This window comes from Xiphophorus couchianus, chromosome 19, assembly GCF_001444195.1.
Source record: "Xiphophorus couchianus chromosome 19, X_couchianus-1.0, whole genome shotgun sequence".
In the NCBI taxonomy this organism is placed as follows: Eukaryota; Metazoa; Chordata; class Actinopteri; order Cyprinodontiformes; family Poeciliidae; genus Xiphophorus; species Xiphophorus couchianus.
In genome coordinates this window covers 21,058,397-21,068,805 of record NC_040246.1, presented here as the reverse complement: position 1 = coordinate 21,068,805, position 10,409 = coordinate 21,058,397, and positions in this window count along the sequence as shown.

Below are 10,409 nucleotides of genomic sequence, written 5' to 3'. Positions count from 1 at the left end.
TTAGCTAATTCAAAACCAGATTTAATTTGATTTTATAACACGCTTTTGTTGTTGGGTTTGGGCTGCGCATTGGGCGTGCCAATAATTTAGCAAATAAATGTCAGGATGGAAACAAAGCCATTATTTTAAAATCACACAATAAATGGAGACTCTTTATTACGGCCTGATGTTTTAAAGTTTAATCCTCACCTTGTTCCGATGAAATAATCTGCTGTTATACAGAAATAATTATTTTGTAAAACATTAAACACTCAAATTTAATTTTATTGTGATTGTGCACAGAAATTTCAAAAAGCTAAACAAAATAAAAATGACAAAGTCTTGTGCAGATAAGGCTAATGCTAACGCTAATGCTTCCAGTAATACAGTATTGTTTGTAAAGTTACACTGTTAAAACTTAACGCTAATATTTTGGTTTATTTAATTAGTGATAAAGAAAAAAAAGTGGAAGTAAAGTTTTCACCATGTTATTCATTCATCTATAAATGTCTTAGTTTAAAACTAAGCATTTAAGCAGAAAACTAAATATGTAGCTTATGAGCTAAATATCTAGCTCTAAACAAAATATCTCATTTGTAAGCTAATATCTAGCTTGAAGCTAAATATTTAGCATGAATATAAACATTGAGCTTTTAACTAAATATGTAATTAGTAATCTTAACATTTAGTTTATGAACCAAAGATATAGCTGCAAACCAAATATCTAACTGGTAATCTAAATATTTAGTATATAATGTAACATCTGACTGCAAACTCAATATTTGGTTTGAAGCTAAACATGCAGATTGAGGCTAATTGTTTAACTTCAAACTAAATATGTAGCTAGTAATATTAGTATTTAGTTTGGAGCTGAACACTTACCTCTGAACTAAATATTTAGCTAATATGCTCATATTTTATTTTAAAATTTAATATCTGGCTTCCAAATAAATATTTAGTTTGAGGCTAAATGTTTAGCTTCAAACTGAATATTCTGAAGCTAGCTATTTAGTTTGAATCTATATATTAAGCTCACATCTAAATATTTAGCTAATATGCTAAATATAAAATTTACTGAAATGGATTATCAAAATAAATCATTGAAATCGTTCAAACCACATTTGAACCAAATATTGATCCAAACTACATAGTTTGGTGCTTAGTTGAGAAACTAAGTAATCTATGTAATTAGCTTATGTAGCTTGCTAAATAAATATTTAGTTTAAAACTGTGATGTTTATAAAGGAATGAATAACATGGTGAAAATTTAACTTTAAAAAACAAACCCTGTTAAATAACCCAAATTATTGCTGTTAATTTTGCCTTTACAAATGGCTCCCATTGGTCCTCAGCGTTGTGTAAATTTTGTTTTTATTATTATTTATCGACACAAAGGTGCTCCACAATGGATCTGTGAGTTCTCCAGGCTGGCAGAGACGTCCACACACTCTGCAGATTGCTGTAGGTTTTTCTTTCTCAGGCGTCTCAGAAGGACTTTATTCCCTCGTGTCAATCGATCAAAGAAGAGTAAAGATAAAGGTTTAGTTTTCCCAGAGTATTGCCATCGCTGCAGCCGGGCGATCATTACTAAAACAAGTTTCCTAGTAACAGCTGATTGAAACCCTGTGGCTTCAGATTTTAAAAACTGCTTTAGATTCATTCAGAATTTTCAAAAAAGATTTTTCAGGCTGGGAAACAGTTTGCTGCAGATTCTAAAAGATTTTACCAGTGTTAATATATTTCCATATTTAAATAGGAAAAATAAAGTTAGAGGGATACAGTTCAAATGTTAATCTCCAGTCATTGTGATTACTGCTTACAGATAATCAAAACCCCAGATTCTGTTTCAAAATTTTTTATTTAGCATCTTAAAAGCTGTAAAAACTATTTTTAATAGAGAAATATTTTCTTAGAGATTGCTAAATCACTGACACCTTTCATAATTAGGATTATCCAGAAAATAATATTGAAAACTAAGCTGGAGATAGACCCATTTCCAAATATTGATGGAAAATTGGGTGGAAGAAAAACGTGTGGTACAAAATTGTGTGAAATTAAGTCTTGAGAGCATTATTAAGTGAACCTCTTTTAGATGTCTAGTGGAGAAATGCTGTAAAAAATTCTGTATGTAATCTTTAAAATTTGAGAGGAATTACTGAAAAAATTTAATTTTCAGTCCTATTTTAATTCACTAATGTCAGTTATTATAAGAACAATAAGTCATAATAAAATGAGAATAAAGTAATAATATTATGAAAAGAAAGATCAAAACAAGACAAGAATAAAGTACAAATAAAAGGAAAATAATGTAGTAATATTACCAGAATAAACTTGCACTGTATCGACTTTATTCTTGTGCAACTTTAGTTTCATAATTTTATGGCTTTATTCTCGTAATTTATTAATGTTTCTTAGCGACAACTCTCAGTTGTTCTCTGACCTAAAACGTTTTGAAAAACCCGTTCCACTCCTCGCCTGTGGGGGCGCTGCACCACGAACCACTGGGGGCATCAACACAAAAACCACAGAAGAAGACACTGAGCGCCACTTCCTTCTTCGCGAAATGTAAACAAAAATGGAGTAGCGCCATTTTTTAGCGGTTTTAGGATTTCTCTTTTGTTTGTGGTTAAAAACCAGGAGACATTTGTCTTGCTAATGCTAAGCTAACGCGTTTGCTTTGGTTGTATTTACCCAGGATGCCCTGGAAGATGCTAGTGGTGTGTGTTTTTGTTTATTTCTGAAAGTGGAGCAGTAGGAGTGTGGGTGAAGTGTGTGTATTATTAAAATGTGCGGGGTTAGAGACGCTACATGAATTATGTAAGATGTTATCTGAGCTTCTCCTGCTGCCTAACGGCTCCATGCTGCAGAAGTTACCTGGAAGTTCAACAAATCGATAAATAAATCTGAAGGATTGTGGATGAACACATTCTCTGTATATCCCAACATTTTCTATCATACATGAGAAACATTACCTGAAATCATGTTTTATAAGAATAGTAAACATCCCGCAAATTTTTTACTTTTCAAACTCATCAATTTCCTCTTTCTTTTTTTTTTTTTTTAGAAAATATCTGAGACTAGTCTCTAAATTTCTTAGTTTTTCTTGCATTTTTTTTTTTTTACTTTTGAAACTTAAAACACTTCCTTGTTTTTTTCTGGAAGATATCTGAGATTAATCTCAAAATGTCCGTTTCTTTCTTGTTAATTTTTGACTTGACCAACTTCAATACCTGAGGTTAATCTGACAGATTTTTATTCTTTTCTCTTTCATTTTTGGCTTTTCAAACTCAGAAATGTCCATTTTGTTTCTAGAAAATTTCCAAGATTAATCTAAAAATTTCTGAGTTTTTTATTGCAAATTTTTCACTTTCTGAACTCAGAAATGTATTTTTTTAACAAAACAAATCTGACATTAACTCTTTCTTTATAGATTTTTATCATATTTGTTTTTATTCTTAAACTCAGAAGTTTTAACTTTTTTCTTAGAAAATATGAGATTAATCTCAAAGTTTCATATTTTTTTCTTGTAATTTTGTGACTCTTCAAACTCAGACGCTTCTCTGTTTTCCAAGAAAATATTTTAGGTTAATCTCAAGAGCTTGTAAGAAAGTTTTCATTTACTTTTTTTTCAAGTGAGAGCTGCTAATCTAAATGCACCAAAGTGAAAACATTAATGTTCTTTAAACCCAACATGCATTTTAATCCAGGTTATTCCTGCCGGTCCTTTTGATAAATGCTGATTAGTTCCTCGTTATATTTCCGCTCTGCAGCAGCGGGCTGCATGTGCTAAGCTAACGTCCAGTTTAATACGGGCCATGGAGATAAATCACTGGAGATCTCATTACTTAATCAGTCTCAGTTACAGTGCATTAGTTAGAACAATTAGTTCTGTTTGGGTTAAAATGTCCCTTTCATTTCTAAAGAAGCCGATTAAAAAAGATGGCTTGGTTCCAGTTTATGTGTTTCCAAGGAAAAGAAAGTGAAACCGTTGATTTTTCTCTAGGGGCTTTATAATAAATGTGGAAGTCGTACATTTTCACCTGCATGCCCACATTTCCATTTGCCTGGAGTCTCTTCAGATTTCCATATGACGCGTCCCCATCCCTGTTTCATCTCTTATCAGGGTGGCTCATTAATATTAATGGAGAAATCTTTGATGCCTTTTAGAGCGAATAGTATAGAAGAGAAGAGAGGAGAAATGCCTTGAAGCTGCAATCATTGGCAGCGTTCCAGTAGTGTCCAAACTTTTGGCCATAAGGGCCAAAAAAATGTGAAGCTGAAACCATTAAATTAAACCATTAAACCTGTAAATTTTATCTGCCATTATTTATCTATAATCCATTCCCTAACATTCTTGTATATTCTGTATAATCTGTGCATATAGCTCCCATATTTATATTTATACACAATATCTACAGTATATCTCTTGCTATAACCCCTTATAGTCCATACATACATAGTCTTGTACATCTGTGAATAAATATTATATCTCGTAGAGCACTTCTGGATAGATGCAAACTACATCTCGTTGCTTGTACTTGTGACAGTGCAATGACAATAAAGTTGAATTCTATTCTATTCTATTCTATTTGGGGTTTTATATGTATTCTAAATATGTATTTTATACCAATAATTTTTTTAAGATTATTGAGCAGATATAATGAAAGTGAAATAAAGGCACTCTTTCATTGAAGTCAACGAAATATTCAGATTTGTAGATACAAAAAACATTGAAAATATCATATGTGTCAATACCAGCAGAGAACTAAAAAATTGTAATTGAGTAACAGTTGTAATCTACTTATGTTGTTTATAAGTTAGATAGGAACGAGGCCAAAGCTGGTTATTGTTGTCATAGCAACTCCATAGTAACGGCCTACCAAGATGGCTGCTTACTGGCAGATTATTTCACTTCTGTAGTGAATTAATCACATTTTAATCAAAGTATAGATATATTTAAAATTCCATACCCCTTTTTGCTGATGATTTTTGGTCTAGTTTGTAGTTCAAATATCTTAGTACGCTTGAAATAAGACAAAACTGACTTATAAGTAACTTTTCAACAAGATGTAGGAGCTTGTTTTGGAGTAAATCATTTGTTAATATCGTTCTGGTTCTCCTGGCAGATTATTTTGTTTATAACATGGTAAAAATGTTTAATCATATGTGAAATAATCTTCCAGTGGAGGTCGCACCTTTTCATCAATATTAACAAATTATTTATATAAACCAAGCTGTAGGTTTCTCTGGTTTTATGTGCGTTACGATACGTTTTAGAAACTCTAAAACAATTACTTGGTAAGATTTTGTGGTTTTGCAGTGTAAAAGATGAAAAAGTGTCCAACCAACTATACTTGCAGGTGACTCGACCGCACAAAATCCCTGAGAGGGCCGCAGATGGCCCCTGCTCTACACTTTGGAGACCCCAGGTGATCCGGTTGACGTTTGATCGGCCCACAGCGTTAGCCGACTTCAATCCTGGCTTTTCTTAACGCTTCATTTGGTTGTTTCTTTCACTCTTTCTGAAATATGCAGACAGCTTACAACCAACTGCAAAGGCCCGGTGACTAAAACCCAAATGACACGAATCCACATCTCAGGTTGCAGAAGGCTGCCGGGAATCGTAATGTGTGAATTTCCTCTCAAGCGTCCCTTCCAGACATTCTGCCTGAGGGAGTTTCTGTTCCTGCAGGATGTGCTTTGCAGCCCATGTCAGTGCGTCTGGTCTCAGGATGGTCACTGACAAAACTGGGCCAGATATTTTGGTGTATAAATAGCTGCCAAGCTTGTGCGAAGGCCAAGATTTGGTATAATCGTCTCTGCATGGAGGCCATTTATGCTGCCAGCTACACGATCCAATCATGTTGCATTGACAAAAAAGCAAAAAGCAGAGCGCAGCATTTTTGGTATGTTGGGCCAAAAATGGCAAAACTTTGAAAATCCCTTTGGGATTTTAAAACAATAAAACCATATAATAAGATATACTAAAGCCTAAAGATTATGAGTTTTTCTGTTCATTGAGTCGGTTGTTATCTTATCTTGCATGTTATTGTTTATATCTGGAAACTGGTGCATGTGCACAACGCCAGAGGACAAAAAGACGATTTTTTCCATTCCATCCATTATATCTGCACTGCTGCAATAAAACGATCCTGTTAACTAACAACTCACCATCACTGGAAAACCACAATCGGTTCCGTGCTAACTAGCCTTAGCTAATAGAAGAGAGCAAAGGGACGAGGGTGATTGACAGCGCTAAGTCCCGCCTCCTGGCTCTGATTCGTTGTTTCTAGTTTGGTTAGAACAGTTCGGTTTTTTCACAGATTATCTCAGATTATACTGTCATAACATGGGGATAATTTTAATAAATATGTACAAATAAATATTTTTATAAAAGTTATATTCTGCAGCTTTAAACAACCAAGTGGTTTCTATGGTTACAGAAACAGAAATTTGGCCATTTCTACATAATATGGTTCAATTTAAAGTAAATATTGTGATGTGTAGAAATATATTTTCTCCTAAACTTCTTCCTATTTCTTTTTCTTCTTACCTTTTGAAATTCAACTTACAAACCAGCAGCTGGAAATGTGAACACTTCAATAATCTAGCATTATATTTTGACACATTTTTGTTATAATCTGTCAGACTTTGAGTTTAGTGTCATACTTTTGGCACCATTTTCAGCATATTTCATTTAATTCCTGTCTTTGGTTACTTTTACTTCAGCTTCTTGGTTTTTTCCCAGCTTTTAGCGATCTGTTTATTTTCTCACCGGTGTGAAAAACAGGAATCAAAGTTCCCTGTAAACATTTTTTCTCTGCATTTTTGCCCAGAAACATGACATATTTATGGTGTGGAAGAATAGCAGTGGGTGTTTGAAAGCTTCCTGCTAGGTGTTAGCTGGATATTTTTTGACGTTATAATAACCAAATCCACTTTAAATGTCTGACCAGTCACACAGTTTTTGTCAACACCACATAAGAAAAAAGTCTTGTCCAATATTTGTGAATAACAAGCAGAAACAACCAACAAACTTTGGCTGCAGAACAGAATCATGTCGTTGTTTTCTGAGTCCTGTGACACAGAACCAACATTTTGGTTCTGTAAAGTATGTAGAGTATTGTAATTAATGTCAGAATATTCTGGTCAGATCCGGAAAGTTTAGACAGAGAGAATGTTATATTCCCAAAACATAGGAAGTAAAAACTCCTGCCAGAGTGTCAGGAGTTTTTAAGATGGAGACGGACAGAAAAAGTCCAACGTGAACATAAATATGTTTAAGATTTCTGCATTTTAAATACATGAAGAAGAACCAGAACTGCGTCCAACAAGCCAATTAAGCAGTTTTACAATTCAATCTGTGTGAAATATTTATTTCCATTGTTAAGCAGTTTGTATCTTTCACATTAAAGGTTCTGGTTCCAATATTATATACATGCAGCTTATCAGACTAAATGTGGAAACATGATCCTGTTTCAGAGCACAGAGTTATGCAACTTCCTGTTTATTTATTTACAGTTTTTTTTGTCTCTTGTGTTTTATTTCCTGTAAATTTCCCCACTGAGAGAAAAAACAAAGAATTATTAACTGTTTATTATGCATTAATTAATGGTTATTGGGAGACTATTTGCTAAAAGAATGTTTACAAATGTTTACAAGATATAACAACTCTAGATTAAATGCATAGGTGAACAGATTTGGCTCACATATACTTAGTCTCCTTCTCGCCCTTAATTAATGCATAATAAACAGTTATTAATGATTCATAAAGTGCTTAGAAATGAATACATTTATTAATCAATTATTTATTAACTCTTTATTAGCTATAAGCTAAGGCTCAGTGTAAAGTGGTACCGGATTATTTTATTACAGCCATTAAAAATAAAATTATGAAAACGTTTTGTTAAGATGAAGAAGTTTTTCAGCTGGATCGAATGGAAACACTTTTTTCTCATCACACGAGTCGCATGAAATTACAAAAATGATGACAGGAAGTGGTTTTAGGATGATATTTTTTAACAACTTATCACGTGAACAAACTTTTTCACGCTTGATTTTAATTGTTCCTTATTTAATGGAAAAACAGCAAAAACAAAATTCAGTTTTTTCGACTTTTGCGGAATATTGACAAAGTTCTGCGACATTTCTAATGGAAACGCAGCAAATCAGAGCATCACTGGCTGAGTTTCCATCGACCTTAGAATAACGCAAACTGAAACTACGAAAATGAATTCCTTAACTGGAAACACGCAATTTAAAAAAATCTCTGTTTTCAATAAAACGTTTTGGGGCTAGAATGAGTCACATGATCAACAACAGGATGTTACTTCTGGTGGAAATGATGGCGACGACAACGACAGGAAGTGGCTGGAGGATGATGACTGGATGAATTTTAATGACTTAGGGAGTGAACAAACTTATTCTAGTGTGATTTTAATTTAATTTCCTATGTAATGGAAACACTGCAATTGGATTACATCACAGAACAAAATCTTTCTTTGCAAATATAAGAACGCAAATTTATGTTAGTTGTGCAACTTACAATAAATTTTCCTGTTTGCTGAAAAATCCTGTAAAGTTTTTACTGGAGATGCGAATCTTTCTGTCTAAGGAGTCGATTCTGATTTTTAGGTTCACGATTCGACTGTTAAATGATTTTCGAGTCAGAAACCAATTTTTCTATCCAGCCTTGAGATTCTGTTTAAAGTTTATGACTGATGAGGAAAAGGCAGTGTAAAAAAATAACTTTTATTTAAAATGATTATAAAATGTCTGCATGTTTTCATGACTTTTTTTTTACTTTTTATCATGGAAAGCGCCTTCAACTGCCTTGTTGCTGAAATATGCAACAGACATAAACTTAATACATTGATTGATTGTTGCTTATAATTAAAATCGATTTTTGAGTTTTTTCTAATCGACTCAGAATTCCCAGGATTAATAATTGCGATTCTTTGTATAAACTATTTATGTATTTTTTTGTAATATTTTAGTTTGACCCTTTTCTGTAAATTCCCCTGAGGGGAAAAATCCAGGATTATTTTATGACTTTGTGAAGACAAGCTGTCACCACTGGTAAGAAGCGAAGCTACAGTAACATGTTTTCCTCTTGAATTTGACAGTTTTGCTGCCAGAGTTTCCAACATTTCACAACTTTGTCACTTAAAAAAAGTGAATTTTTTGACCCATTATTACAGAGAACTAAATATTTACTTTGAATCCAGCCGAGAAAGTTTATAGAACATGAATTGTCCCAAATATATTGAGGATTAATGGCTGCAGACCAGCTGGAAAATAAAAAAAATCTTTGAATGAAAGGTTGAAGCTGCTTGACAGTGACGGGCGTCGGCGCCGCCTGGCAGCCCGACATCCTGGTGCTGACGGCGCCGCCTGGCAGCCCGACATCCAACAGGGAGTTTAGTACAGAACTTGTATTTGTTGTCTTTTCTCATGTTTTTCATTTGTTCACAGCAATTTATTTTTGTGTAAGTGAATATTCACATGTAAATGATGCTTTTTTTGGTCTACAACAGTAAAATAATTGTATTCATTTGTTTTCTGTCCATCTTGTTGCAAATCTGTTCTGAGCGCAGTGGAGGAGAAAATGTTTTATTTTTTATTGCTCATATCCAGAGTTAAATAGTGACTAGTTACATTTACTCAGTTATATTTATTTGAGTAAGTTTTTTGAAAAAAATAATTACTTTTAAAAGTATTTTGACCACATTTTACTTTTTACTTTACTTATTAAGAAGTATTTCTTTTCTTATTTGAGTAAATTTTGTGGATTTTCTTCCCGCTGAATGAAAAATAAACGTATTTTAACCAAAAACTCACCAGACACAGAAACGCACCTGCAGTTTCTGTTAAAGTTTCATAAGTTTTTAATTGAAAGAAAATGATTTGGAAACATTTTTCTTTTTCCTGATTTTGTTATTTTTGTTATTTATATGATTTATTGCTATTTTTGTCCTTAAAATACCAAAATTTCCACTTAACTTTATATTTTGATCTGTCTGATGATGTTAATTTTAAATATGGAATCTGTTAATCAGTACTTGAGTCTGTTTTTTTTTATAGTTTTATTTTTTTTTAACCAAATACATTTATTTTACTCTTATTTAAATATTTCTTTAAAACTAGTTTTTAAATGAATAAAAAAAAACTACTAAATGAAATCAAAATAAAACAAATAAACATGTCTGGTTGTAATTTTTCAAGAACAAATCATCTTGTGCTTTTAAACATTTTTATTTTTTTAAAGAAACTTACATCATGAATGTCTTGTACTGTTATTACTAAATTATAGACCAGGATGAAATTTTAATCTTGCAGCTGACATATTCATGGAACATCGTTTTACACGTTTCTTTCCCTTTTAGTGTCCAGTTTGGATCAGCTTCACCAGTTGAGGCGCCGCCATGTAG